This window comes from Hoplias malabaricus, chromosome Y (assembly GCF_029633855.1).
Source record: "Hoplias malabaricus isolate fHopMal1 chromosome Y, fHopMal1.hap1, whole genome shotgun sequence".
In the NCBI taxonomy this organism is placed as follows: Eukaryota; Metazoa; Chordata; class Actinopteri; order Characiformes; family Erythrinidae; genus Hoplias; species Hoplias malabaricus.
Window position 1 is genome coordinate 72,905,373 of NC_089820.1, and position 6,209 is coordinate 72,911,581.

The following is a 6,209-nucleotide window of genomic DNA, read 5'->3' on the forward strand; positions in this document are numbered from 1 at the left end:
GTAGCATTTTCATACAATTTCATTCATTCATTCATTATCTGTAACCGCTTATCCAGTTCAGGGTTGTGTGGGTCCAGAGCCTACCTGGAATCATTGGGCGCAAGGCGGGAATACACCCTGGAGGGGGCGCTAGTCCTTCACAGACACACACACATATTCACTCACACCTACGGACACTTTGGAGTCGCCAATCCACCTACCAACATGTGTTTTTGGACTGTGGGAGGAGACCGGAGCACCCGGAGGCGGACACGGGGAGAACACACCAACTCCTCACAGACAGTCACCTGGAGCGGGAATCAAACCCACAACCTCCAGGTCCCTGGAGCTGTGTGACTGCGACACTACCTGCTGCGCCACTGTGCCGCCCCATATGATTTCAACATTTGAAATATTTTCTTTGTTATACTTTCAATTAAATGTAGGGTTTAAATGGTTTGCACATAATTGCATTCTGTTTTTATTTATATTTTGGTCAGCATCCCAACATTTCTGGAAATGGTGTTGTCATTCACACAGGTTTATCTTTATTTTACTGATGATTTGCTGTGTGTAATATGCATTGCAATGTAATATTACATATATATAATGTATTTTGTGCAGAAATGCAGCTCTTTATTTATAAGAGACAGAATTTAAAAGGTAGTTGGAGGTTATTGCATGTTATGACTGGATTATTAAAAAGAATGTGACCTTTCTCTTTGTTTCTATTTTCTGTTCATCTCTCTGGTTCAGGTCCTGTTGGAGGTGAGTCATAATTTCAGTTACTTTTTCATTCTTGAACTTCACTTCGGCATTAAACTGACAATAAGATTAGATAAAGTAAAACTAAGATTGAAGAATAACATTCACCCAGTCATTTGGTCTGTAATAATTAGAACTGTTTAGTCATGTTTAAAATATGTTTAATGGGTAACTCCACACTAAGACCTTTTGTGTTTTCATAAATCTTTCAGCTATGTCACTTGCTTAAAATGTGGGATAAAAAAAAAAGAAAAAACTTACTGTGGTTGGTTCTGCCTCTGCAACACCTCCTTCTGGTTAAACTCTGCTATAGGTGTGGATGATGTGTCAATGTACTTAAGTACGATGACATAAAGCAAATGCAAATTAGCAGCTCAGATAAAATGTGTGTTTTAAAACTTGCATTTATTATAAACATGAATAATACCCAAAAGAGGTTACAATCTGGACCTCAGGTTTAGAAATCAGGCAACTGCATGCCACAGCAGATCTTAATAGATCTTCAGTATCTTGTGTTTTCTCAGTGCTGAAGTGTATTTGTGTGTTTCAGGTGTTTTAGGCTCCATCATCCACTACCCACCACATCACATCATCAAAGGACACAATGAAAATGGAGTTTAATTTTCCTTAAGCAGATAAAATGTGAGGAAAAAGGTGAGGAAATCCAGACATGTACTTGAAGAGGATTTCCACCCACCTTCTGAAATTCTTACCAAATTTATATGTTTGGGATGTAAACACAGTGACAGCTCTGGTTGTAGAGAAACTTGCAGAGTCCGAGCAGTTAACAGTGGAGTTGAATGGAACCAGATGTCCTCCTCTAAATTCCCCTCACAGAAAGTTTTTTCATTCATTCATTATCTGTAACCGCTTATCCAATTCAGGGTCGCGGTGGGTCCAGAACCTACCTGGAATCATTGGGCGCAAGGCAGGAATACACCCTGGAGGGGGCGCCAGTCCTTCACAGGGCAACACACACAGTCACACATTTACTCACACCTACGGACACTTTGGAGTCGCCAATCCACCTACCAATGTGTGTTTTTGGACTGTGGGAGGAAACCGGAGCACCTGGAGGAAACCCACGCGGACCGGAGCACCTGGAGGAAACCCACACGGACACGGGGAGAACACACTAACTCCTCACAAACAGTTACCCGAAACGGGAATGGAACCCACAACCTCCAGGTCCCTGGAGCTGTGTGACTGCGACACTACCTGCTGCGCCACCATGCCGCCCTCCCTCACAAAAAGTGAGGACAGTAAATGGTGGGACAGACACAGCTAATGTGTGTGACCATAGTTTGGAGAAGGTGGTGGTGTTTAAACCCAGTCCTGGTGGAGAGGGACATGCAGGACACACACTGATTGAATTGAGATGTTCACTGTCCTCCATCATCATCACTCCATATAGACTCTGTATGTGGTGGAGGTACTAGTGGAGGTGGAGAGGGAATAAAATGTTGAGTGTGTGTTGGAGACATGGAGACGTCTGATTCCATTCACAGACACTGAAGAGAAATCTGAGTTTCTACGGTCCATTGCTGCACACCCTTCACATCTCAGCTACTGAATTACGGAGAACATTTGAAACATCTGTGGACTTCCCTTTAAGATTCAATCTCTGATCCTCTGCTTCATGTGTGATCTAGACGGAGAAGAACAGAGTGGAACACCCTTCAGCTCCTGTTCTGAGAGATGTTCTTAGCTCTTAATCCCTAGTTCTAGAGCTCATTAGTTAGTTAAGATCTATTCCTGCTACTCTTATCACTACATGAGCTTTGATTTCACTTGAATACCAGCTATTATGAGACTCAGGGTTGAATGAGGTTTTACACACAAGATAACAACTTTAATTACAACAGCCCTCATTAAAGTTGTGATGATTATAATCTCATTTAAAAGTAAACATTTCAAGGCCATGAATATGAATATGAACATGTCCAAAAGCTAACATGTATCTCCATTTATGTCAATTTCAGTCATTTGAACACAGCAGCTGACCTTCACATTGTGTGAAAATTAATGGAATAATAGAAATGCTCCAAAATTATTTGGAATGTACATTAACTTTCATTGAAGTTTGCCTTCTCCTATAAAGTTTGCTTTTGGAGAAGCATGTTTTACTTAAGACACTGAATGTTCTTCATGTTCAAAAATATGTGGCTTTCTATCCAGAATAAACTCTCAGTATTATTCCTTTCAGTGAGTTTTGTAATATATTTTTGGACTCTTCTTTTATTCCCAGACACACTTCCCAATGAAGGAGAACTGGGTTCATTAGAATGGATTAATTTCCCTTGGAGGAAAGACACAGCACACTTGTTTCCAGAGAATCTAAGTCGATCTGCTGTTCTTTCCTGGCACTGGCTGAACGGACTCTGTGCTGGATCCTGATGTTATGACTGGACTCTTCGCAGCTGGAATTATTTATGATCAGAACTGAGTTTAATAAATGCATTTTTTTTTACTGGAGATTACTTTTGTAGTAAAAAAAGACACTTTATTACAGATGTAAAGCACTGAATAGGTGTGAGAATTATTAAGAGAGCGAGTGTATCCATATGTGATGTTAGTGAGCATGTGAATTATTGAGTAAGTGGGAATAGATGCGAGTGAATGCGTGTGTGAAGTGTGTATGTGAACGAGTATGTGAATTATTACCCAATTCTGGAAGATGCTTCACATCTTCACATTGATTGTAAATAGTAAATAAATAGATGTTCTTCCACATGTTACAGTAAATATTGTAATTAGTTTTTGTAAGTGATGCTTTTGTTTATATTGGTTTATTGATTTAATTTGGTTTATGATAAGCACATATTAAATATGATGGATGAATTGAATTGAAATAAAAATATTGTACAACCAATTATAAGGTATATCCCATTTAAAGCCCACTTATTTATGCTAAATACACAAATACAGTTTTGTTTATTTGAAACAAATGTATTATGACAAAACTAACACGATAAAGCTAAAAATATATATTTACCCACTGAAGATCAAACGTATTCATTCGTTCCTACCGTTCCTATTGTGCAGTCCGGAAGGGATTATTGAAAGCACAGCTTTACAATTCAGAAAAACAGACAAAATAAAGGCTTATAAAACACTTTTTCGGAAAATACATTTTAAACTTTTTTTCACTAAAACCTTTCAAAAAGTCATTTTCTTTAGTTCACATCATAACAGTCCTCTGTCATTTTATATTTTAATGTAAACATAAGTCGCCTCGTCAGAGATTCCGGGTTTGTTCCCAACGGCTCTCTTCTCCCTACGTAGTGCACCTCATAGGCTATGGCTTCTGTAACTGAACAGCACTTTAACTGTAACTAGACGTGTTTGCTCTATATTAAATGTATGCTGCAGTATTTTAAATAGTACAGAGTAAACTAGTACTAGTACCATACTATTACTATTATTAAACTTTCATCCATTCACTCACACACACACCTGTGGGCAATGTTACTCACACACCCAGTTATTCACAAACACACCTGTTGACAGTTTCACACAGTCACTCCATCTACCAACATGCGTGTTTGGACTAGTGTTCCCATAAAATACGGAATTGTCCCGTATTTGGACACTAAAATAAGAGTTTTGAACCGTAACGGGACGCGTTTTGCACCTGTCAATCATTTTCCTCTGCAGCCACTCGTCTTAACAGATCTTTCAAAAATATTGAGGTGCTATTGGTAAAAAGTCGCGCGATTGAAACTACAAAAGAAAGCCGAATATGTAACAGGTATTTTACTGTATTATTTTAATTGTTTGAATCATGTTAATGATGCCTTTTATTGCACAATTTTAATTGATTTAAATGACTTTGCTTTTTAAATATTTGCTCTTAATTTAACTGTTTTTTACTGTTTCTTTTCACTCTGTAAAGCACTTTGAATTGCCCTTGTGTGTAAAAGTTTATCTATAAATGAATTTGCCTTGCCTTTATGTTAATTAGCCAACTTGATTATAAGTAAAGTATCTTATCAGCATAAGATACTCTAAGTGTCATAAAGTAAAACGTTTATTTGTAGCCTACACCAATTTTCCAACTATCAGTGCAAATAATTTTAGGTTCTGGTAGCCAAATAAAATCAAACTATACAGCCCATTAACATTTTTCAGTTTTCAGATGTCAAGAAACCTACTTTTGGTTTCTTCTTCCAATGGAAAAATCTAACCACTGCCAAATGTTTATTCTTACCATTGTCTTCGTATATCATGTATCTTTATTTCCTTTGCATGACATTTAACATAAAATAATTAACTAATCTTACTATCAATGTTTTGTTTTGTTTTACTGTTAAGCTATTTGTTGTATACAGAACAATTATCTTTTTTAGGACTCCCACATTTGTCTTGTACCCTTAGGATACTTTGTATCAGTGTTATATGGAATTATCTAATGTGATTATTCATTTATATTTACTTATACATAATCAAATACTCACTTTAACCTTATTTTACCGAAGTCAGTGGGGAAGTTTGGTGCTGTAGTTATTTTGGTTCTTCATGATGAACGTAATCCCTCTCTCTCTCTCTCTCTCTCTCTCTCACACACACACACACACACACACACACACACACACACACTATTTAAAAAACAAAAAAAACATACATAGTGTTTCTCCACAGAAGTCAGTTATTATGGTAAAAAAAATGTCAGTTTCAGAATTCAGAAACAGGATTTTCTGTAATGCAGACTTCATATTGAGTGATATATGAAAAAAATCTTTCAAGCTCTTACTCTTGAAGCAAAACTATATAGCTGTGTATTCTTCTTTCAATGTAAACTTTGTAAAATTACTTAGGTAATAACAAATTTATTACCCTGTAAAATAGTTCAGTCCGTCCAGTGAAATAAAATAAATGCAATTTAACTACTTTGAAATCAACCAGTGTTTACAGTATTTAGTCAGGAAAGACTGGTTTAGTATTACCATTCCTATGCTGGTCCTCTGACAACATTTTCTTCACCTCTGACAAGGCAAGAGTAATGGACTATCACACGGAAAGAAGATACATATCATGAGAAACACATACATGTTGACTTATAAGAAATGGTGAACACTATAAATGATTCTAAGCTAACCTCGCTACGTATTTACAGTGGTTCTGACTCAACACTTGATAAATATAAGTTATTGTTCTAAAAGATTATCTCTCTAAACAATCTGTTAAATAAGGTTTAATTTATAGCTAAATATCATAATGTAATGAGGACGATACTTTCACTTCAGGTCTTAGTGTGTTTAATAAATATCATTTTTACAATTATATATAATTATATATAATTTTTATTGTCATGTGATAAGAAAAAGACATATAAGTAATGTGTGTCTGTCAAATACTTTTGGTTAAAATGTTTAGTTTATGTTACACATGTGCATGTGGAATAATATTGTTAAAACTCTTAAAAACACGCCCCAAATTTATTTTATTCTTCATTATATTTAAAT